This window comes from Sinohyriopsis cumingii, chromosome 9, assembly GCF_028554795.1.
Source record: "Sinohyriopsis cumingii isolate HCF-2022 chromosome 9, ASM2855479v2, whole genome shotgun sequence".
Classification (NCBI taxonomy): Eukaryota; Metazoa; Mollusca; class Bivalvia; order Unionida; family Unionidae; genus Sinohyriopsis; species Sinohyriopsis cumingii.
Window position 1 is genome coordinate 84,001,513 of NC_142969.1, and position 26,732 is coordinate 84,028,244.

The 26,732-nt window shown below is 35.5% G+C and overlaps 1 long non-coding RNA gene across 8 annotated transcripts; it reads left to right on the forward strand.

Moving 5' to 3' along the window:
- Positions 1-1,324: 1,324 nt before the first annotated feature.
- Positions 1,325-26,443, forward strand: LOC149792150 (uncharacterized). Of its 8 annotated transcripts, none has more exons than XR_016423488.1 (11): positions 1,331-2,047; positions 2,554-2,675; positions 6,955-7,161; positions 10,191-11,522; positions 12,993-13,107; positions 23,312-23,437; positions 23,783-23,872; positions 24,725-24,921; positions 25,422-25,578; positions 25,774-25,880; positions 26,333-26,443. It is a non-coding gene; the product is annotated as an uncharacterized LOC149792150 (long non-coding RNA). The 8 variants fall into 8 exon arrangements; XR_016423490.1 differs by having other exon boundaries at positions 10,191-10,260; XR_016423486.1 differs by having other exon boundaries at positions 6,955-7,166; positions 10,191-13,107.
- Positions 26,444-26,732: the final 289 nt, after the last annotated feature.

A 26,732-nucleotide genomic window follows, 5' to 3' on the forward strand; every position in this document is an offset into this window, starting at 1 on the left:
ATTATCACTCGAACAATAAAATAGGAAATTATTTTTTTTTAAACAAAATCTAAATAGTACACCATTCCATCCTCAAAATTAGAAAACCATAAAACAAATTAAAAGATACAATATAACATCATAAAGGAAGAAATACAACTGGGAAAGATATTTGATCTATACTTGCTGTCTCAAACATAAAGAAAATATAGCATACACACAATATAACACCATTACATATAGCAAACACTGAGACCTAGGCGACATATAGCAAAGGTTACAAAACATTTCAAGGGAAGGAACTTCGAGCAAGGTGAGGGAAACCAGACTCGGACGAACAACCCTTTAGATAACACTATGGAAACATAAATACCCCATCAAAAATTCTAAAAACTAAATTTTTTATATAAAATTTTGTTTTAATAAAACGTAGAACACATCTGAGGGGGAAATACACAAATATAAAATACTTTTTATTTTTTTTTGGAAATGGGGGCATCTGTCCGTTGCCCCCACCCCACTTCCAAAAAAGTGTGTGTGTGTGTGTGTGTGTGTGTGTGTGTGTGTTATTATACCCATTACATTACTTGCAAAATATATACGGTGCTGACATTTTCGGCAAGAGGGAGACCTACCGATATTCTGCATATAATTATTTTAATGTTTTTCAGAGCGAGAATATATTTATCAACTGATACAGCAGGTATAATCAGAGGCGTAGCTGGGGGGAGGGGGGAAGGGGAGTACATATGTCCCCGGGCGCCAAGGTACAGGGGCGCCAAAATGAGGCTTACAACGTTACATTATAATAAGTAAACAAGGGTAATATTCAAAAATATGATTAAACGGGAAGGGGGCTGGGGCGCCAATTTTATAGTTCGTCCCCGGGCGCAAAATATCATAGCTACGCCTCTGGGTATAATAGAGACCCCCCCCCCCCCGAGTTTGCCACAGAGCGCTCGTGTAGTATACGGTTTAATACAAAATACATGATTGTGGGCAGGAATATACAAATTTTGGTCGATATACATGATCGTTGGTATCTATTCAAACGAGGGCCATGAAATACATTAGCAAATTCCTACAGTATTTTAAGGCAGGCGATTACGAATTATTTAAACCACGTTTTTCATCTGTCACAGATTTTATAATCATTTTGAAGTGGCTGCTTTATCTCGAGGAAAACGAGCGGTAAGTGTTATACAAAACAAAATCTTAATAGCAATTTGATCACTTTTGCGTCATTTGACAGTAAGACTAGTAATAAATAGAGGATAATTTCTTTTCCTACGTTAGGCCTAATACCTGGTATGTTTTTTAGTGTGGTACACACACAAAAAACAACCCCAAAACAACACTAGCAACATTTTAAAAAACCCACAAAAACGAGTGCCGTGCCGAAGCCACGGGCTAAAATGCTTTATTATCATTTTTTTTTTATTTATAGCATCAATCACAAATTGAAATATATACAGTATTAGCGTTGGAAAAGAAAGTTTTCTTTTTGTTATATTTTTTTTTCTCACCCTAGCGAAACACTTTCTGCAAATGACCTTAATAAAGAAAAATAATAAATTAACCTAAACCACTTTGAATGTCGACCGTATCTTTTATTTACACGGCATCATGCGCGGAAGAAAATACCAACTGAACCGGGATTTCAGACAGCAGATGAATTGAAGTTGATTCATTGAACATCATTAGCAATTGTACAATCAAACAGATGCAACAATGAAAAGTGGAACTATGAAAAATCGAGAATGTTAGATTTGCGAAGGATTTATTCCGAATCATTGTCTGCTAATAGAGAATTCATGTCAGTTGCTGTGTCGGCGATGCCCACACAGCGCGCCGTCCAAATGTGAAGTTGCGTTTTGCTGACAGACATAACACTGTGCCATAATTTATCTGATGGCATGTAAAGAAGCTGCTTAAATTATAGTATTTAAAAGTTTCTTCATTTTGTAAGAGCTCAAGAAATTAATTCTGGTTTTAAAGACAAGATGACGGTAAAACTCAGAAGACGTAGCTGTACAGTACCGTTGGTGTTGGAGACATCATAATAAAGGTAACTGCGTTAACTTCGCTTTTTGTTTGGTAATTTGTTGGATATTATCTTTTGCTGATCTTCTTTGAGCTTGGAGTAAATTTTACATTCTGAACATTTTTATTTGCACTTATCTGCTTAATATGTATTGCTGGGATATCATATAGAATATGAAGTCAGTATAATGGTACTATATTTTACATATTTGAATGATAAAAGACTGGTAAATGATATAATGATAAACTACAAAATAAATAATTTGCCCATTATCCCAAATATGTTAATTAAAACAAACATTGAATGTAAATTCAGATATAATGAGCAGTTGTAAGAAGTAAGAAATAACATTTTATCCATTGAACCTGTTATGTGTTATCATCATCAGTTTTAAAATAAACACATGGAGACAAGTTTGCTTAAATTCTAAAATTAACACACACACACACACACACACATATGGTATTTTAATCTAATACAGAAATGGTGACATTGATATATGCAGACCAATAGTTTTCTTTCTTCTACAGATATAAATTAAAAAGCCTAATTCTGAGAGTTTCACCTACAACATTCATGATGGGAAAGGGCCACTAATTAAGAGTTGACATATGTGGAAGAAAAATACCATCCATGTTGAAAAGGGCTAGAGGTAATGTGAGATAACATAATTTATCAATCTTATTTAACATATTGTTGATATTTTATCTCAACTGGTCAAAAGGCTAAGTGGGTTTATGTAATGGTCCAGAGTGTGTTATTTATTTCACATCCCCTTCTGTCTTTCAACAGTAAGAAATTAGTTACTTTGGAGTCCATAGTTCTGATCAATTTGTTTATATAAAACTTGGTTTTGGGCTTAAATCAACATCTTGGATAAATCTAATAATGAGCAAAATCCAAGTATATACATGTGATCATGTATAAGATTAGTTGAGTTTTTTAACCAGCCTAAAAGCCATACTTCCACAATATAGGCTAAAATCATTAAGTTGTCCTTGAAGTTTGATGAGTGTTAACCATTAATAATAATAAGGTGATCTTTCATCTGAGTATGTTACCACCGCATGCAATATTTATACATGTAGTGCACTTTTTACTAAACTTAGAATACATGCTTATATAAATGAGATCTAGATTGAAGAAGTGAAGATGCATACAAATACATGAGGTTATAACCACTACTGCTGATTCAAGCTTGATCATGCTTGGCCATTGGGCTTATATAGTCAAGTTTCACAATGATGCTTATTATGAGTGTGATAAAGGTATGGTAGTGAAGTGACCTTGCATCTGATTGGCAGAGTTTCTTATGATTTGCACAACAGTGTTTATGATCCAATTTAGATCTGACTTGTTTAATTATTTGCTTGTATGTCTGAGGCTATAAGCAAAATCTATGCATGTAATGTGGTGGTTCTACATCTCACTAGCCATTCTTGCTACTGCTCTTAAAACTATTTCTCATTAATTTTATCAGACTTGGTGAATAGATTTATCTCATCAAGATATAGCAAAGGAGCAATTTTGTTAAAAAAATATTCATTCATATTAAACTCAAATTCTGCATCTGATTGGTTGACCTTGCAAATACTATAAGGGCTCTATTTCTGACAAAAAGATTATTTTGATCTAATGTAGCAGAAATGCTTATATGATCAAAACATTGAACATATTTGATGACAAATAAGAAATAGTTTTTCATGCAAATTTGATAAACATTGATAAATCGGTTCATATCATTAAAAGCTTGGAAGAGTTTGATTACATGCGAGACCATCACATATTAATCATTCTTTATTTAGAGAATTATTTTTGTCAGGATTTAGTAAAATATGTAAAATCAATATGGACTGGTTTTGTTATGTACAGCAACACTAGTTGTTTACTGAGTACTGAGGGAATTGGAGTAAGGCAAGGGTACATTGCAGTAGGTAACCTGGTTGACTTGATAACAGGATTTTAACACAAACATTTTTATCAGGAGTCTAGCATACTAACCATTCATTCACTGCAGATCCTGCCCCCATTAGTTACCTTTTAATACATAAAGCATTTGGGTTTTTTATGTCACAAATCCCATAGGGATTAAAATTAACATCATAGGTCTCACTGGATAGTTTCGTATTTTGACATCCCTCTAATTTTTAAGGTAGAAGGCATGAACCTAATTATCACAAGCCTAGCATTTATAAATTTACACATAAGCTAAATCTATAATGTGGTTCAGATTTACTTTGAGTTAGGCATGGAAATAGGTTGGCTTGTTGGTGACTGCCTGTCACAGTTAGATGAGCATTGGAGATCATATGCGTAACTTAGTCTGCAAATGAGCTGCCGACTTTTATTTGTGTCTGCTACAGAGGTAAATATAAAAAAGTCTTGATGGTAGAGGGGTGATGAAAAGTATGCTAATTTGTTATAGTACTAGTGAACTTTATTCATGCATAAGGCATATACTGATTCTTTTAGTTGCCTTGTCACAGAAAAATATTGAAAATAGCTATTTCTAGTAAAAAATGAATGTAAAATGTACCTGCATCCTTTGACCCTACCAGAACCAAACTAAAAGCTCAAATTTGTGCAGCTGCTTTTGCTCATCACAAACATAATTGGGAGTATAACTGCTAACCCTACCCTCTAGCACACATTTAAGATCTTTAGAGTTTTTAAATACAGCCAGGAATTACATCACAATTAATACTTCTAGTTCAGTACCCACGAATGTAGTTCTAGTCTATTTTTAGAACATTTTTTCCTCTCTCATTTTGGTGGTGATAGAAGAGTTTTATTTATGCATTTTTGGTAGGGATTTAAAGGTAACTGTTTATTCTTGATAATATGAGCTCAGGGTGTTGTTGTCTGTATGTATTTTGGCGACAGTGCACAGTGAGTAATAAGGCCTTGGTGATGATCCGGAAGTGAAATACGTGTTCTGGTTACATGCTGTTATGTTGACAGTCAATGATCTAAAAAAAGAGCAGGTCAACCTTTGACAAGAACTTCACCGTGAAGTCATCTTTGAAGGTATTTTAGATTAACATATGATTTGCATTGATTGTCACACAGTGGAAAGGTCAGTACTGAGAAACAAATGTAGAGAACATATAGTAAAATTAATTGTGTACTATGTCCTGTCAGGGCAGTATTGGAGCAAAGTTTAAATTGGTATAAAATCTTTATTATTAATGATAGACACATGAAATTTTAATATGTCATGTATATTGACTTTTAAAATATAAAAATGAAATTAAAAGTAAAAAATTAATTTCTATTTTAAAAATTTTAATAAAATTTAAAAAAAATTAAAAAAAATAATTAAAAAACCCCTAAAATGCACATATATAATATTTTTGGGAATCATATTAAATGTTATCAGCATGTATGTATTCCTACACCATATAAAAGCACCAATGTTGGATTTTTGTCACATTTTGTCAGAGAAAATATCTTTGTAGTCAAAATGAGACCTTCATTAAAAATACATGAAGACAAAATTATAATTTGTATTGGCCATTCAGACTATTTATTAGGGGTCCAATCAGTTAATTTATGTGTTTATGATGGGGTCACTTCCTGAGTAACAAACATCTGCTTGTATAGCCTTCAGTAATTCTTTATAAACATAGTTATAAGGTATTTAGTGAGAGGACAGCGATGAAAACTTTATACTAGAACCTACTCAAGTTCTGTACTAAATCATTTTAAGCTGTCTGAGAATGAAATACAGGTCAAATGGATAAAATATGCTTCCCCCAGGTATATTTACCCTTGGATGTAAGAAAAAAGCAAAATGATGTAAGTTGAATACAAAATGCATTCCATTTCATTGTTCAGTTAGGTTAAGATATTATTGGTGTAGTGCGGCATTGTGGCCTATATGATGTTATGGGAATTCTAATGATCCATCTTGCTTTATGCATTATTAATTACTAATACTATTTGTTAACTGACACTCTAAAGATTACATAAGAAGCATTCAAACAAATTATTTGAATTTAACTTTGTACATGGTTACATATCCCACATGTACAAATATCCATCCATTTTAGAATGTTTGGGATCAAAAGTTCACATTCAGTACATCATATAGGCTGACATTGTACCTATAGTGAACCTGTAAGGCACATTTATGGCTATGTGCACTGAAAATATCCCAAAATGTTATTTTCATCATGAATATGCCTATGTATGGTAACATATTTCAATTTAGTACTTTGACAGAGTGCGGTATTGAAACATCAGCTGATATCTGATTCCACTCAATCAATGAGCTTAATAATTGGTAACCAACACTCTTCAAAATACCATATAAATGTTCAAATAGATCATTTGAATTATGTTTGCACATTTGATCTTAACAAGTACATTGTATATGTCCCACATATGCAAATTTCCATCCTTGTTTACAAGTTTTGGGGATGAGAATTTCACATTTAGCTGATGATATAGGATTTATTGGTGCTTATAGTTGATTTGTATGACCACATTTGGCTGTATTCACTTGCAATATCCAAAATTGTTATTTCCCTCATGAATAAGAATGCTTATAGTAACACATTCTAATTTAGTACATTGTCACTTGACTTTCCTGTATACTGGTATGTAATAATGTTTACACCAATGATCAAACCTCACCACCCCAACATTGCCTTAAACTTTATGATACATAGTCTACCTGATTAGTTATTTAACTTGTAAATGGCTAAATGTGCTTCTAGAAACCTCATATACTTTTAGGATGAATTTAACACTTTAATACATGGCCATTGCTTCACATTTCTGAGTGTCACTCTGTCAAGTTTAATATTTTCTCCCATGCTTGCAACCTTAATGTTAATTTGAAATCACCATATCTAACACATTTTAACTTCATTTACATAGATCTTACTGTTTTCTAGAATTAAGTGAAACATATTGTATCTTTTCAGGTCTAACCTGGTATCTGGAACAAAGTGTTAGAGTTGGATCAGCTTGGAAGCTCTCCTGAGTAGTCTGGTGGTAATAGCATGGTTTCATAAGGGCATGTGCACTGTACTGCCATAAGTGACCAAGATTAGTTCATATCACCACACTGATATATGGCACCTCAAAGACATGGCTTAGGTTTTCATGAGAGAGATCAGCACCATTTTTCAGTAAAGTAGAACCTCCCTAGAAACTATTTTCCTATCCCATTGCCACCTTTTGTTGTTATCGACATTGAAATGGAATGCATTTTTGCTATAAAACATGGTAGTGGTCCCATTAGAACTTTAAATCTGAATGTGCTATTAGTTATGGAAACAACTGCCTAAGTACCTGACACAATAAATGTGGAACATAGCACCTGTCAGTGTTTCTTTAGTGTGTACACCTATATGCATCTGGACAGGCATATTGCGGTTTGCTGCCAAAATCACTATGAGCTATGATGCTTCACTAACCCTGGGGAAAATGTTATCAGTTATACAGACCCAAACTACCATTTGTTTTAAATATCATTCATTAGTCAACTTTTCTGTCTAAAATTTGTCAAACTGTGTTTTAAAACTTGTATGAAAATTTAAGTTTTCAATAAAATTTAGTTTTTAAAATTTAAATGTTTATTTAATTTGCCATTAAAACTGAATTTATCAACATTTGTAACTTTCAAACATATTTTCAGACAGGGCTTATCTTGTGTCACAATTAGGTTTTTACTCCATTGAAAAATTCCTATAATTAAGGAAGATATAGCAAATTTAGTTTTGGTTTCTCAAGAGCACTTGGACCAGAACTTGCACCCTGTGGAACACCAGCACTACATACTTTCTGACAGGTGTCACATGTTTTCCTTGCAAGGAAATTCAAAAAGACTTCATGTATAAAGTTGAAATAGGTATAGCATGCAAATATAAAAGTTTGACTAAAATTGGCGTAAAACATGGAGCCTGTCAGGAATTACATCACAATTAATACTTCCAGTTCAGTACCCACGAATGTAGTTCTAGTCTATTTTTAGAACATTTTTTCCTCTCTCATTTTGATGGTGATAGAAGAGTTTTATTTATGCATTTTTGGTAGGGATTTAAAGGTAACTGTTTATTCTTGATAATATGAGCTCAGGGTGTTGTTGTCTGTATGTATTTTGGCGACAGTGCACAGTGAGTAATAAGGCCTTGGTGATGATCCGGAAGTGAAATACGTGTTCTGGTTACATGCTGTTATGTTGACAGTCAATGATCTAAAAAAAGAGCAGGTCAACCTTTGACAAGAACTTCACCGTGAAGTCATCTTTGAAGGTATTTTAGATTAACATATGATTTGCATTGATTGTCACACAGTGGAAAGGTCAGTACTGAGAAACAAATGTAGAGAACATATAGTAAAATTAATTGTGTACTATGTCCTGTCAGGGCAGTATTGGAGCAAAGTTTAAATTGGTATAAAATCTTTATTATTAATGATAGACACATGAAATTTTAATATGTCATGTATATTGACTTTTAAAATATAAAAATGAAATTAAAAGTAAAAAATTAATTTCTATTTTAAAAATTTTAATAAAATTTAAAAAAAATTAAAAAAAATAATTAAAAAACCCCTAAAATGCACATATATAATATTTTTGGGAATCATATTAAATGTTATCAGCATGTATGTATTCCTACACCATATAAAAGCTCCAATGTTCGATTTTTGTCACATTTTGTCAGAGAAAATATCTTTGTAGTCAAAATGAGACCTTCATTAAAAATACATGAAGACAAAATTATAATTTGTATTGGCCATTCAGACTATTTATTAGGGGTCCAATCAGTTAATTTATGTGTTTACGATGGGGTCACTTCCTGAGTAACAAACATCTGCTTGTATAGCCTTCAGTAATTCTTTATAAACATAGTTATAAGGTATTTAGTGAGAGGACAGCGATGAAAACTTTATACTAGAACCTACTCAAGTTCTGTACTAAATCATTTTAAGCTGTCTGAGAATGAAATACAGGTCAAATGGATAAAATATGCTTCCCCCAGGTATATTTACCCTTGGATGTAAGAAAAAAGCAAAATGATGTAAGTTGAATACAAAATGCATTCCATTTCATTGTTCAGTTAGGTTAAGATATTATTGGTGTAGTGCGGCATTGTGGCCTATATGATGTTATGGGAATTCTAATGATCCATCTTGCTTTATGCATTATTAATTACTAATACTATTTGTTAACTGACACTCTAAAGATTACATAAGAAGCATTCAAACAAATTATTTGAATTTAACTTTGTACATGGTTACATATCCCACATGTACAAATATCCATCCATTTTAGAATGTTTGGGATCAAAAGTTCACATTCAGTACATCATATAGGCTGACATTGTACCTATAGTGAACCTGTAAAGCACATTTATGGCTATGTGCACTGAAAATATCCCAAAGTGTTATTTTCATCATGAATATGCCTATGTATGGTAACATATTTCAATTTAGTACTTTGACAGAGTGCGGTATTGAAACATCAGCTGATATCTGATTCCACTCAATCAATGAGCTTAATAATTGGTAACCAACACTCTTCAAAATACCATATAAATGTTCAAATAGATCATTTGAATTATGTTTGCACATTTGATCTTAACAAGTACATTGTATATGTCCCACATATGCAAATTTCCATCCTTGTTTACAAGTTTTGGGGATGAGAATTTCACATTTAGCTGATGATATAGGATTTATTGGTGCTTATAGTTGATTTGTATGACCACATTTGGCTGTATTCACTTGCAATATCCAAAATTGTTATTTCCCTCATGAATAAGAATGCTTATAGTAACACATTCTAATTTAGTACATTGTCACTTGACTTTCCTGTATACTGGTATGTAATAATGTTTACACCAATGATCAAACCTCACCACCCCAACATTGCCTTAAACTTTATGATACATAGTCTACCTGATTAGTTATTTAACTTGTAAATGGCTAAATGTGCTTCTAGAAACCTCATATACTTTTAGGATGAATTTAACACTTTAATACATGGCCATTGCTTCACATTTCTGAGTGTCACTCTGTCAAGTTTAATATTTTCTCCCATGCTTGCAACCTTAATGTTAATTTGAAATCACCATATCTAACACATTTTAACTTCATTTACATAGATCTTACTGTTTTCTAGAATTAAGTGAAACATATTGTATCTTTTCAGGTCTAACCTGGTATCTGGAACAAAGTGTTAGAGTTGGATCAGCTTGGAAGCTCTCCTGAGTAGTCTGGTGGTAATAGCATGGTTTCATAAGGGCATGTGCACTGTACTGCCATAAGTGACCAAGATTAGTTCATATCACCACACTGATATATGGCACCTCAAAGACATGGCTTAGGTTTTCATGAGAGAGATCAGCACCATTTTTCAGTAAAGTAGAACCTCCCTAGAAACTATTTTCCTATCCCATTGCCACCTTTTGTTGTTATCGACATTGAAATGGAATGCATTTTTGCTATAAAACATGGTAGTGGTCCCATTAGAACTTTAAATCTGAATGTGCTATTAGTTATGGAAACAACTGCCTAAGTACCTGACACAATAAATGTGGAACATAGCACCTGTCAGTGTTTCTTTAGTGTGTACACCTATATGCATCTGGACAGGCATATTGCGGTTTGCTGCCAAAATCACTATGAGCTATGATGCTTCACTAACCCTGGGGAAAATGTTATCAGTTATACAGACCCAAACTACCATTTGTTTTAAATATCATTCATTAGTCAACTTTTCTGTCTAAAATTTGTCAAACTGTGTTTTAAAACTTGTATGAAAATTTAAGTTTTCAATAAAATTTAGTTTTTAAAATTTAAATGTTTATTTAATTTGCCATTAAAACTGAATTTATCAACATTTGTAACTTTCAAACATATTTTCAGACAGGGCTTATCTTGTATCACAATTAGGTTTTTACTGCATTGAAAAATTCCTATAATTAAGGAAGAGATAGCAAATTTAGTTTTGGTTTCTCAAGAGCACTTGGACCAGAACTTGCACCCTGTGGAACACCAGCACTACATACTTTCTGACAGGTGTCACATGTTTTCCTTGCAAGGAAATTCAAAAAGACTTCATGTATAAAGTTGAAATAGGTATAGCATGCAAATATAAAAGTTTGACTAAAATTGGCGTAAAACATGGAGCCTGTCAGGAATTACATCACAATTAATACTTCCAGTTCAGTACCCACGAATGTAGTTCTAGTCTATTTTTAGAACATTTTTTCCTCTCTCATTTTGATGGTGATAGAAGAGTTTTATTTATGCATTTTTGGTAGGGATTTAAAGGTAACTGTTTATTCTTGATAATATGAGCTCAGGGTGTTGTTGTCTGTATGTATTTTGGCGACAGTGCACAGTGAGTAATAAGGCCTTGGTGATGATCTGGAAGTGAAATACGTGTTCTGGTTACATGCTGTTATGTTGACAGTCAATGATCTAAAAAAAGAGCAGGTCAACCTTTGACAAGAACTTCACCGTGAAGTCATCTTTGAAGGTATTTTAGATTAACATATGATTTGCATTGATTGTCACACAGTGGAAAGGTCAGTACTGAGAAACAAATGTAGAGAACATATAGTAAAATTAATTGTGTACTATGTCCAGCCTTCTAATTATACAAGTTTCATTACATTGGTCGATAATTAGTCACATGTGATGACACTTGTAACTAATCAAACCACAACAACTGAGAGCAGACTAAGCACTGATATTTATATGGTACAGTGGCAATATACAGTCTGTCTGCCGCAACACATGAAACAAACTGGACAAATCTGAAAGCCTTGAATTTGACTTTATTTATCTGTATGGTAGAACAGAACCTGAGTTGAAAAGCTTTTAAAGAAAGACCTTGATATCAAACCTAATAATAACTGCAGGAGTTATATTATGGATAATTAACCATTCTCTCAGTTTCAAACTGGGCATTCTATCCCATGGGGTTCTAAATGTAAACCAAGTGTAACTGATATCCTAATGAACTGTAAAGACCATAGCAGCACAACAACAGGGGACCAGATATGTCCAGATCCAGAAATCATAGACCAGTTTCAAACTGATGATGAACCACATAAAAATTACACATCTGCTAGAACTTATGTTATGAAGATAACTTAAATTGCATTATTATTAATCCTCCTCCTCACATTCATCATAATTGAGATGCATCATATATGTTTTATTGTAAAATAGTTTATGCAACATAATTCAGTGAAGACCTTTGCTGCCAATTTACCAGTGAACCATTTGTTTCAATGAACATATTTTATGTTGTAACAAGGAGCATCATTTAAACATTATGATACATTTATCATACCTGTATATGAAATCTTAATACTAACACTTATACTTGCAATACTACTACTAATAAAAACACCTGCATTGATATTTTGATTATGTTCAATTGGACTTGTATCTAAATGATCACCAGCTGTATGAAAAGACATATTTCAATATATAGATATTGGATGGAATACTAGTTACCACAATTGAATAGTCATATGATAAATGATATATTATTTTAAACAATTTATATTTGCAGTGAAACATACTTTTACATTATTTTCCCTTAAATTTCATTTATAGAGCAGTATACTCTGCATTCATTAAATTACTGAAATGGTTAATAATACAACAACAAATACTGCAACTTCCAGAATCACAAAAATCAAAAGATATAAACAGAAACTTCCCTACATGTATAAACAGTTGTCACTTAATAGACAGAACTATGAAGATTTAAAATAGGATGTTAACAAATTAGGTATTCAAGTTAAAAAGAAAAAAATACCAAGTAAGCTTACTACCAAAAAATCAAACAATAACAGTGAATTTTAGTACATTCTCAGGAAACAGAATATATGATTTTTCTTAACTTGATCTGATACATCTTAAATCTATAGAAAATGATTCATATTGTATGACTAAAATATTATGTAAACAAAAATTCCATCACTTTTTTCAGATGCAACATGCATACCCCAACCCATCCTTCTTGATCATAAAGTATACCAGCATTCCACTATAAGTTGGGGAGCTGTAGTGGCTCAGTGGTTAGCTTTCTGGACCTGTGAAATAAGGTAGGTTCAAATTCTACCATCAGACCAACCTGGGTTAGCTACCATGGTGTGTCCTTGGGCAAGGCACTATACTTAAAGTGCCTTGGCACTAAATAACTTACTTGTGTTGGTTTACCATAAAAGGCCAAACCAAACACAAAAAAAACAACAACTTTAAAATATGAGTTTTGTCAATACTAAGTAAAGGAAAATCATACTGAAGAAATGTTTTTGTTAATACAGTTTAATGGATCTAAAAAATCTCTTTCTTCTGCAGGAGTTTAAAATGTTAAATTAAAAAGGTCATGGTACACATTGCTTTGTTTGTACACATCAGGCTCCGTAACCCATATCCAACTAAAAATTTTAGTAGAGTCTGAATAAAACATATTTTAATCTGGATGATAATATTCTTTCTCCATTCATATATTACACCACCAAGATTGATCCAAATAAGATTACATTTTACTATAACACTGAGGATGAGTATGCCTCTTAACAACTGACAAATGTGGAGAGAATGGAGTTAAACTGAACTTTGATTTCTTTTCAACCATAGCACAAGATGATCATTTATTATGAAAAAACCTGAATAAAGTTGGAGTTCATAACCATGACAGTCTTGATATAATATAAATTCAATATATTATTGTTGTCTTGAGGTATAGTTCTGTATATTACAATTTCACACAAGATCAGGGTATATTTTAGTACCATACAGTTAATTCGGGATTGTATTAATACCTATTCTGGTGAATGAACATTAAATAAGATTTACTATTTTGGAACCAGTTGCAATAAAGTTTACTAAACAAGAGAAAATATGACTTTACTATAATATCTAAAATGTAAAATCTGCAAACAGAATACTTGCTTGACTTTACACTTCAATTATTTATTTGAAATAAATTTATACAAATGGCATTAAATTGGGTTTCAGGCTGGTAATGACAATGGTAGTAGTGAATAGGGACAGTCTAGGGACTAGGGAACTTCCATGTTAAAAAGGGTATATCCACTCTGGGGACTATGTAATTTAACATGGGAGAAAAAAAAATATCCATTCTAGGGACAAGGGGAATTTAACATGGGAGAAAGAAAAAAAACTATTCACTCTAGGGACAAGGGAAATTGAACATGGGGAATAAATCGTGGGACTGTCTTGGGACTAGGGGAAATGGAACAGGGTTGGGACCCTATTTTAATAAGGTCCCGACCTGATGGGTCTATGAAAATGGTACAGGCGAAAATTGAAACAGGGAGGGGTCTCTATTTTTTTATTATTTTTTTAAACAAAAAAATAAAAAAAGGGGTAGGCAATTGAAAGTCAAGATCTTTTCGAGAGATAGGAATGGCCCTGAAAAGGGCCTTTGGTTTTATGTTAATATACCCTTAACATAAAGGGCATCTGTGACATCTTCTTCTTGACCTTAGGCTGCGCCTGACTGCAGGACCATAGATTAAGACTCTTTTGAGGCATCCTTGATACTCCACATAAGATTCTTCGCATCCACAGGCTGGTGTCTGTCCTGTGGATAACTGTCCAGTTGGATCGGACATACATTGGTATGTCCGTCCGGAACATCATCGAAGACACAAGCGTTGAAGATTGTACGTGGATCCACATGTTGGGGTGCTGAGTAACAGTGAAGGAATGCAGTGAACTGTACTTATTTATAGGGAGAGGAAGGACTGAAACGGATTGAGTTTGTTGACCAATCCAAACACGCGTTACAAAATTCAGTCAGCCCACGTCCAATCCGAAGAGAGCAGTCTGTGACGTCACATAGTCTATATAGATTCGCTAGCGCCTGTGCGCAGTCAATCTAAGCGACAGTTTTTCAACATGAAGGAAACTCAGAAAACGATCAGTTGGGGTGCACTGATGGTGGAGACTACCCAAGGGAACCCAGACTTACTTTCAGAAGAGGTGAATTGGGATTTTGTGGATTTTTTTACCTTGCAAGAATTTGTTCCTGAACCTTCGTCACCTTCTCCTTCATTACCGCACATGGAAAATGTTAGACAGAGACAGAAAGAAGAATTGGAGAAATTTATACAACAGCAAAAGGAAGCGGAACAAGCTTTTCTCCTACAGCAACAGCAGCAAGAAGAAGAGGTAAGAAAAAACAACAACAAGAAGAAGCAGCAGCAAAGAAACAAGGGTGTCAAAATCAAATGGTCACGGTACTGTTAGACATTTTAGCGGAGTTAAGAAGTCTGAAACAAATGTATCAGACTTCTTTATTACGGCTGAAGAGAATACGACCTTCCCGAGCTAAACACTCCAAGCCTGTGACTACGCCTACCGCACCACCCTTAGTGATTTCAACGAAATCATCATCAACAGTACGCAGTCCAGAATTAGGCCTTGGCCGTGGCAAAGGCTTAAGACAGTTAAAGTTAATTGCTTAAACTCACCCCTTACACCAAAAAAGGCCCTTTTCAGGGCCATCCACGTCTCTCGAAAAGAGATAGACTTTCAATTGCCAATAACTAAAAAGAATCATTTTACCCAATAGTACCTGTCTGTGTATGAGTGTGCGTGAGTGTAGGTTCTTATTTTAAAATCAAAACCCAAAGACACTTACCTTTTATAATTAATTTATTCTTTTATAAATATTTACAATTCACAATTCACAACAGAGCACTTTAAAAAGTTCATAGACTTATTCTGTCTCATTGTTCACTCTCTGTTTTTTTAATTTCTTCACCGTCATAGTCTTTTCCTCCTCTTCCTCCTCACTTTATTCCCTTCTTTTCTTCTTCTGTTTCTTTTTCTTCACCTGTCTGTTTTCTTCCTCTTCTTCTTCCTCTTCCTCTGAAGAATCCCTCTCTTCTTCTGACTCCTCTTGTTTCTTTTTTGGGCAGTCTGGTGACCAATGTCCTTTTTCTTGACAATAATAACAGGTATCTTGACTTTTGTCTCTTCTAACCCCTTTTTTTTCTTTTTTGACGGTCTGGACACTCTGAAGACCAATGCCCTTTCTTCTGACAGATATAGCAAGTATCTTGACTTTTATCTTGAAAGGAAGGAGAGTAGTCCCTCGGCTGGTCTGAAGAGAATTTTCTAATGACCCCTCGCAAAGCTCTGATGAAACGTTCGATCTTGGTAGTCTCTTCCATCGTTGTGCTCAGTTTGAGAGTGAAATGAATAGTGAAAGGACAAGACACATACCCTTTATATACGCTGGTCTGCTATGACTATAAATTAGTCCATGGTGTTTAAACTTTAGTCATTTGACTTTTTGCTATCGAGATGAAATGATCCAATTCATTTGAGAAGAAAGAAGAAGAAAATAAGAGGCAGAAACGTGATCTATCGCCTCGTACCAGGGCTGAAGTCTTGGCACAAATTCATGCCAGTGATTTTGAAGAGGACATGAGTGAACCAGAATCCAAACCCTCTAAACAAAGTTTACCACCCTTAGTCAACTCTGAATAGTACTATGACATTCGAGAGACGGAAAAGCGTCCCTCTAGAAAATTTAGAACTACGGCTTACAAATACACAGTGAAGTTTAAAGATTTCAAGTCTGAAGTACTGTTAGAGAAAGCAGAAGGGTTCATCACCAACATGTGGGATTCTTTGCTCACCACACTCAAGCGACAATGTCAACCCAAAGAAGATGATCGCTTGAGACTTTCCATACAACATGACGGCTTGAAATCCCCTGTTTGGATCGAATTTCAACACGTGCAACAATCTAATGACCAGTTTGACATCACCGATGGAAAAGCCACACTGGACATGACCCACGTCTCTCCTCCTCAAGGGACCGGACAATGCAGAAAGACCTTATTGGTCAACAACCTTCGCATTACCAAAACAAGTCTTGTCCAGATTAACAATTTTCAAGACCACATGTGTTTAGCCCGAGCCATCGTGGTGGGATGAACCTATGCCGACAAGAACGACACGGTAGAATGGAAAAGAGCCTGGGAGAACATTCGAAAATCGAACCGAGCCAAACAACGAAATGAAGCAGAACTTCTGTTACAACAAGCATGCCTGTCCAAAGACACATCCTGTGGCATTCCTGAGATGCAAAAATTGCAAGATGCCCTAGCTCCACGATACACCTTGAAAGTGCACCCTCAAGAAGTGCGCGGGTCTCTGTTGTTTCGAGGGAAAGACTTTAAGGATGGAAAATACATTCACCTCTATCATCACGATGACCATTTCGATACCATTACCACTATCACTGGATTCCTGGGATACAAATATTACTGTGAGAAATGTGACTTATGATGGTTATAATAATCGAGAGCAACACAAACATTGTGGATCGAAATGCTCAGAATGTTTGGCCTCTCAACCCTGTCTGAGCGAAGGGCAAGAACCAGTGCATTGTCCTGCTTGTCTGCGCACATTTGTCAGCCCTGCCTGTTACCAACAACATCTGAAGATGCAAGGTTCACAGAAGAAATGTGCTTGTCAACTCCTGAGATTGTGCCCAATGTGTGGACAAGGTCTATGTATCAACAGTACCAAGGCACACGTATGTTCAAGAAAGAAAAAATGTCACATTTGTCACTGCATCGTGGACTTGGAACACCAATGCTACATGCAAAAATACCAATCCCAACCAGAGAAAGAGGATGGTCACAAGAAGAAGAAAGGCAATTTCATCTTTTTCGATTTCGAATGCATGCAAGAGACCGGTATTCACATTCCTAATTTCTGTGTGTCTCATCGAGCGTGCGAGAAGTGATTCAAGAACTTATCTTGAGTTATTGCCCTCACTGCAGTAAGATTCCTGGAGGGCGTGAAAAAATCTTTCAAGGACCGAACACACTAGCCGATTTCACACAATGGGTCTTAGACCCCATCGACAAGACGTGGAGCCAAGAGGACATCGAACATTATTATGGAGAATGTCATCACCATGCCACGGTGATGGCTGATAATTTCTCCGGATACGATGGACAGTTTCTTTTGAGATGCTATACGGAACGTGGCACTGAGCGTCCTAAAGTCACTTTGAACGGAGCCAAAATCATTTTCTTGCAAGTGGGACAAGTGCAGTTTAAAGATTCGATGAGCTACTTAGCCATGCCTTTGAGTCGAATGCCTAAAATGTTTGGAATGACAGAAATGGCTAAAGGGTACTTTCCACACTTTTTCAATACAGAAGCCAATCAACACGCCGGTCTACCCCATTTGCCTCAGGCTCACTATTACGACCCTGACAACATGCGTACCGAACGAGAAACTTTCTATGCTTGGTACCAGGCTCACGCCTCGGACCGTTTCGACTTTCAGGAAGAAATGCTAAAGTATCGTCATTCCGACGTGGACATTTTACGGCGATGCTGTGGAAAATTTCGAGAACTGTTCATGGAACACGGAGGGGTTGATCCTTTGAAAGAAGCTTGCACCATTGCCAAAGTGTGTTCCTTAGTCTACCGACAACGATTCATGCTTGAAAACACTGTGGCTGTCATCAGTCCTCAAATGACCAACTATGTCAAACGTCAATACTCGGTCAAAGCCCCATGCTGGTTGCATTACTTGTGCGACAAGGAAGACAAATGGATTCAGCATGCCTGCAACGGACAGGGCGAAAAGATCATCGGAATGCATTCGGTCGATGGCTGGGACTTAGAAAACCCCAAGATCATGTACGAGTTTAACGGTTGCTTATTTCACGGATGTCCCGTCTGTTACCCTGACCGCGGCACTAAAAATCAGTTCTTACAACGAACCATGGAAGACTTGTACCAGGCCATTTGTCAGCGACGCCTAAAGTTAGAACAGGAAGGATACCAAGTGATGGAAATGTGGGAACACAAATACGATCACCGTTTGAACACCGATCCCGAGTTTAAACGCCTCATGGAAAGTTACCAGTTCATGGACCCCCTGAACCCGAGGGATAGTTTGTACGGAGGAAGGACCAATGCCACCTGTTTGCTGTACCAAGCTGATGAAGAGAAAGGAGAAGAAATCAAATACTTGGACGTGTGTTCACTGTATCCCTACAAGTGCAAATATTATTGCTTTCCTGCAGGGCACCCACAATTGTTCACCGAACACATCGACCTAAAAAACATTCGACACTACGAAGGCTTGATCAAGTGCAAAGTTTTGCCTCCCACGAACCTATACCATCCCGTCTTACCTCGCCATTGCCAAGGCAAACTTATCTTTCCTTTGTGCTGTACTTGTGCTGAAACGTGCAACCAAGATCAACCTTGTCATCACACCCAGGAAGAACGGGCCTTGATGGGGACATGGGTCAGCATAGAATTGTTCAAAGCTCTGAACATGGGATACCAACTGTTAGAAGTGTACGAAATTTGCCACTTTCCCAAGACACAATAATTCCACAAGGGTGACCCCACGCAGAAAGGCATTTTCGCAGACTACGTGGATGCCTTTTTGAAACTGAAGCAAGAAGCCAGTGGCTATCTGTCCTGGTGTCACACTCCCGAAGACCAAAAGACATTCAGAGAGAAATTCTGGGCACAAGAAGGCATTACTTTAGATCACATTGAGAAAAACGAAGGCAGGCGATCGTTTGCCAAAGTGATGTTAAATTGCTTGTGGGGTAAAATGGCACAATGACCGTGTTTACCCAAGACGGAGTATTTGACCGAACCTTCCCGCTACTTTCAGATGATTCACGACAAAGCCAAATTCATGAAACACGTGGACGTCGTTCGTGAGGATTTGATCTTGGTGAATTACGAAGAAGATCTGAACTTTGTAGAAGATGACCCCTTTGGAAATGTCATCATTGCAGCTTACATGACAGCTCATGCTCGCTTAAAATTGTACGAATCTTTAGAACTGTTAGGGGAACGTGTCTTGTACTTTGACATGGACAGTTGCATTTATATCGATCACCCGAGTCAACAGCACCCTGACATCGAAGGAGACCGTTTAGGAGCCTGGACAGACGAGCACCCCGATGACAAGATTCTAAGTTTCGTCAGTGGTGGTCCCAAAAATTACGGCTATGAATACTGGGACAAACAAGAAGTGCACACGAAGTGTAAAGTGAAAGGACTTACTCTGAATTATCGTACCAGTCGAGTGGTCAACTTTGATGTATTGAAAGAAGCCTTGCAGTCTAGAGAAAGTGACCACCTATCAACCCAACAAGATTGTACGTTTACCCACACACCACATCGTCAGTCGACCCTTGGAAAAAGTCTATCAAATCGTGTAGCAGAAGCGAGTGCGGCTTCCCACCCACTTTACTTTGCCGTATGGACATGTCGGTATAAAACATTGGTTGTAAGAGGATAGCCACCCACCAGAAGGATGACTTCGCCACAGCAAGAATCGAGTGAGAAATCCAGTGAGAACTCCAAGTTCAAACCCTACCATTTTCCAGTCTTCTTACCTGACTATTGTGATTGTGCCCGTCGATTGGACCTGTTTCAAAAATGGCCTACGGATAGGGAAGGATTACCTTCTTCGTATGTTTTAGCTAGAACAGGATTTGTCTACTTCGGACCTGAGTCAGGATTGGGATACGAAGTACAGTGTTTCGCTTGCGGACTGAAGTTACGAATGGATCTATGTATCTACAAAGATTCAGCTATTCTGGAACATACTCGATGGTCTCCGCACTGCCCTTACCTTTCAATGGCCTTTCCACCCATTAAACTACGGTACAATTATGACGGTACCTTAGAGACGGTACCTTCCAAAACTAGACGTAAACACATTGCATCCTATTTCATTGTTGTTTCTTTTCCACATAATAGCTTATTTTTTATAAAATGTTAAACTTTACTAATCTTTTTTCAAGATCACTTTAGTTTGCAAAAATATATCTTGTCATTTATTGGCATTCTACATTGAATTTTGTAAACTAGCTATAAACCTGACCTAATTACTCAACTTAACTGCTGACAGAAACAGTCTACAGTAAATGTATTTCATTTCTATAGCTCGATGGATAAACATTACATCTTTTAAAGCTGTGCACAGAATAGGCCGACATATCACAAGTCAGGAAAACATGGGGGTGGTATCCCCTGTGTCCAAAATTAATATCATTTTGAATAGAATATTCTAGTGACAATTGCCTCTTTTCAAATGGTAAGCATTGCTTTTTTTATTTTCGTCAATCTGTCAAATTCGGTATGCATTTTGCTTTAATATTTGAGATGGAAACCTTAGGTGCATAGAAATGTCAGACAGCATTGTACATCATGGATGGTGTCCAACATACTTTTATGATCATAAAACAAAATCCCATTGTTTTAGTTATGGCCACTGATTTAAAAAATATTCATCCAAGCTAAATATAATAATAATAATAATGAGGACTTTGTATAGCACCTAATCTTTAGAAGCTCTAAGCGCTTTGCAACATTAGACAACATAAAAACATACACAATGATATGATTACAAAAACAAACACCGTGAAATTAGAAAACATAAAAAACATGCTGAGAATATTTAAGGTAGTTAACATTATTAAGTCATTAAGTTTGTTTTTGCAGTCAGAATAAGTAGTTTTGAGAGCACCCTTGAATGGGATCACTGCGTCTTTGTGTCTAAGTTCAGTGGGCAATTCATTCCATGTTGCTGGGCCCTGGTATGCAAAAGAATGCTGTCCATGTGACTCTGTTTTCATAGTGAGAATAATGAGTATATGATTGTCGGAAGAGGAGTGTAAGTATCTTGCTTGTGTGTACACATAGGTGAGGTCGGATAGGTATGTTGGACTAGAGTCTGTCAGTGAAACGTAGCACAGAGAACTAATGTTGTGTTTGATTCTGGATCGAATGGATAGCCAATGTTGGGTACAGAGCAGCGGGGAGGTGTGCTCTGATTGTGGTACTCTAAGTATGATCCAAGCAGCTATGTTTTGAACTTTTTGAAGTTTCTGCAGTAGATATTAAGATGAACCAGACAGAATTGAGTTACCATAGTCCAGTCTTGAAAGTAGTAATGAACACACAAGTGTTTTAGTGGCATCAACTGAAAGATATCTGAGAATGGAACTGATGCGTCTCAGCTCAAGATATGCAGCCTTGCATATGTTCATGACATGTTGGTGCAATGTGAGAGTACTGTCCAGAGTAACACCTAGGTTTTGTACTGATTGTGTGATTTTAATGTTGGTGTTGCTGATATTTATTGTGTGAGGTAAAGGATGTGAATGAGAAAGTCTTTGTGTTGTAATCAGAATGGCCTCAGTTTTATCATCATTCATCTGCAGCTTGTTACAAGTCATCCATGATTTCACATCAGAAATGCACATCTCTACACCTTGGATGGTAGCATCAACTTCAGTTGGGTGGCTAGATTTGTATATTTGGGTGTCATCAGTGTACAATTGGTGAGACACTGGATGATGATCTATGACACTTGAGAGCAGCTGAGTGTATAGAGTGTAGAGAAAAGGTCCAAGAACAGACCCCTGTGCAACACCACAACATAGATCAACTGGGCTGGAGTGTAATCTATTTGCAGACACAATTTGTGTCCTGTGGCAAGGGCGATATGCAGATTGTACATTGCTAAAAAGACTGTTTGAATTCAGACAAGATGCAAGCTGGGATTGAACAACCTTTTGTAAGATTTTTTATATGAATTGGAGATTAGAAACCGGGCAGTAGTTCTTTAAATCCTTATGGTGTAGTGTTAGTTTCTTCAGCAGAGGTTTTACAATGGGAGTTTTGAAAAATGATGGAAATTACGCTGATGAGAGAGAGGTATTAATAACATCAGTTAGTGAAGGCAATACTGGATCTAAGCACTCAAGCAGCAGTAATGTTGGAATTGGATCAAGTTCACATGACTTTGGTGCACTCTAGGATGATTACTTAAAAATGCATTTATTGGTGGTGAGAGACTAAATACATGACTTGATACTTGTGTTTAGCATTAATTGGAAAGCTGAAGATTAGTAATCTTTTGACATACATATCTTAATTGTACCATTTAATTTACAAAATTCAGTGTAATTTGCATTGGTAAAATGTGTAGCACAAGAAAAGTCATTATGAATCAGAGATAAATCATATCTTTGTTTTGTCTGGAGCTTGACTAATTTATTGCACATTTCTGTACACTATTTTGTCTTTAATCCAGGATTATTCACTGCATTCGGATGCATTTCATGGTGAAAATTCACCAGCTGGATTTAAAAGTGGTGAATATTGCTAGCGATTGTTCTGCAAACCCTGTATGTCACAAGGAGTCAGTGTATTCAAGGACTCATACAGTATTTACAAGTTCTCATTGACATATCAGATGAAAATGAAGAACTGAAAAAAGATGAAAGTCTCAAGTGGAAACCTTTCTGGTCAGCCATCTCATCCAAAACCTCCTGAAATGGAGAGTATTTTGCAGACTCCAAGATTTCCTCTTATCCTGCTGGTATGTTCTATTTAGTTTATCTGGTCTCTTTTTATTTTTTATCAATTGCTTTTATACCATGCCACAATTGGAAATTCTTTATCAAAAGTATGTATAAATTTCATCATTTTTCTGTCTGTTTAATAAGATGTGTTTAAGAGTACTTACTTACTCATGATGCTTTATATATGAGATTAGATGTTTTGTTAAAAAAGAATGCATTTTGTGATATATTGTATCACTGCTTTATATACAGTGGTCATTGCAACCAGTATGCATTTTGTTTACATGCCAAAAAATCCAGTCTGATTTCTTTGTTTCTTTTTTACTGCAATTAAGGAGTAGTGATAATCTTTATACTCTTAGCTGCATCCAGAAGGACAACACCATCACCATCCCCATCCACTCTGGAGTGGAGAATATAAAGATTTCTCCCTGCCAGTTCCTCTGCAAGTAGTAAGTATTGAGGATGGAAAAAAAATGTACATTATATAATAATGAAACAAATACTACAGGTGTTGACTTTTATATAATCTCTTATTTCATTTACAGCTCTCTAAATACGAGTAGGTCAATTATACACTGTATTTATGAATTTAATTCTCATCTAAGGTAGTAGAACTGTTTTATGTTTGACAAAATGTTGGGTAAGTTGTGGCCATACACTAAAAACACATTTTGTAGCATTTAAAAATGCTTATGTTCAATGCACGTAAAACTCATTGGTTTGTTGTCACTTCAGTTGATAATAGTCTTGTCATCTTGTAGACATTTTGAATGTTAGTGTTCAATGCTAAGGTCATATACATTGATTCAACATCAAAATTTGTTTGCAAAATGGAAGATTATGACATGAAAGCACAAGCTCTTGTAGCTTAGATACTGTTATTTCAGAACATTGTGAGATGTTAATTAATTAAATTATAGGTCATAAAACATACTGTTCAAGACTTATTTGTGCAAATAAACAATGAATTGTTTTTCATTGATGTGTCGACTGTTCATCATTCCATTGGTTTTTTTTATTTTTCTTTCTGATGTATACCATTGTCTTGTGTAAGTCAGACGCCTAAACCATCTACATTGAATGCAGACTTTACAGACACCAGCAGTGAAACAACATATCCAGGGAATAAAAAAATAAAGGATTATGTGAAAAGTTTTCATATAAACTGTACAAAAACCATGTATTTCATTCCATAAATATATTTCATTGTTAAACCCATGTTCACTGTACAGATCTTTTTAAGGAGTTTATAATAATGATCTTGATCTTTCAAAACTAATTTCATCACAAATCTATTACAGATTTCCAGTTCAATGTACTTATGAAACTGGACACAAATATTGAGAATTTGTTGGAGCAGCTGGCCCTCCAAGTTCATACACAAGGCCCAGCCACAGAATATAGAGAAGAAATTCTTGCAATGCCATGTGATTCAGTGGAGGAACTAGAGGGCCTTTGCCAGAGGTTGGAGGAGAATCCCAAACTCTCCAAGAAGATGGTAAATTGGGGCTTTATTTTCTATTTAAAAAAACTGTTATAACCTTTATTTGCTGTTGTGAACCTCAATATGCATTATGCAAGTTCTGCAGTGCCTGTATAATTATTTTTGGGGGTGGGGTGAACATGTAGTGGTCGGCTGTTTTGTCTTACGGATGTAGGCCAAAACATGTTTAGAGATGAACATGTAACAGGTATTTTACTACATATACACTATTACATATTATGTGGCTACTTTAATTCAATCCTTGAGTGAATGTCATTTATGAAGTTAATAGATTCACGGTGGTTAATTTGGTTTATAATTGCTATTAGTACATTGTGTTGCATAGTTAATGTTATCAAATTTTTTTCAAGTTAGAGAAATTAAATTTGCTTGCAAAACCATGGCAAAAAGTAACTATATACAAGCATATTTTGTCACATCGATCATGAAATACTACTACTAATAATAATATCAAAATCAAAAAATAGTAATATTATTATTATTATTATTTTCAGATATGCTACTTGAGCTCCCTTGGCAGGTTTACAATTGGGGATAGTGTCTGCGGATGATGAAAAAGCTTAAAACAAAAAGACTGGCCAGAGTATAGTCCAAAGGGACGTAAAGGGAAAAAAGCATTTCAAGAGCTTGTGATATGTCAGGTTTTGATAAGTAAGTATGGCTTGATTTAAATTGTGTTTTTCATGTGACTTGCCAGAGATTTTTAAATGAATTGATAAAGTAACTTGAGACCACATTTCAAAGTACATGTTTTAAAAATATTCCATTGATTATTGCTGGCATTTAGAAAAATGCAATGCATCCTTTGTTGTGAAACTTTTTTAAAACATTGTATTACTCTTGCAGAAGCCTGCTTGAAAACTAATGGCAAAGCAAAGGCAAATGGAATGGAAGAGACCATATCAGAGACCCTCAAATATGCACCCAACCAACGCAGAATGATAAAAAACAAGGTAATCCAAATGACTCTTATTTCATCAATATTGGATTCAGTTTCGTCTTTTAAAGCATAGTATTTGCAAAGCGGATGCATTTCTAAACTGATAACAAAATCAGCTTATCCTATTGCCCAGGACTATCAAAGCTAGAGTCCAGCTAACTACAATATGCATATATCTTGTCTGATTGGACAAGTGCCTCCATTTGGAATTTTTATTCACATGAAATATTTGGATGAAATAAATTCATCTTTGTGCAAATTGATTGCACCATCCACTTGCCAGAAATGATAAGTAAGTGCAAAGTTATCTTGTATCATGGCTTAACGATAGTAAGGGAAGCACAAGTGCAGTGAAGAAAATTTCATACATTTTTATAATGCTGATTAACATGACTTCTGCATATGTAACTAGTGCTGAGATGATATGACTTTATTTAAGCATTACAATTTTGTTTTAATTTGCAGGTGCCTGAGCAGAAGAAGTAATAGATAAACTTTACAGTGGAGTTGGAGACTGATTCTGATTCATAATCTTAATTAAATCTAGAAAATAAACATTAAAGTCATATTAAAATATCTGTTGTATTGTTTCCTTCTTTCATTTTTCTCTTAAAAACAAATGTCTGAACCTTTAGTCTGTAAATTCAGTGGATTCCTTATCAGCCCATCTACTTTTACTTTACACCATGCTACTTTAAAAAAAAAATGAATTATCCCCATTGGGGTAGGTCCCCCCAACCCCCCACCCTACTTTGTCAACTTACCTGCCACATTTAAATCTAATGGAAGGCCCTGCTGTAAAGCCTGTTAGTAAAACTATCCAACAAGAGGATTTCATACATTTGCAACTCCTAGGTGGATGGTA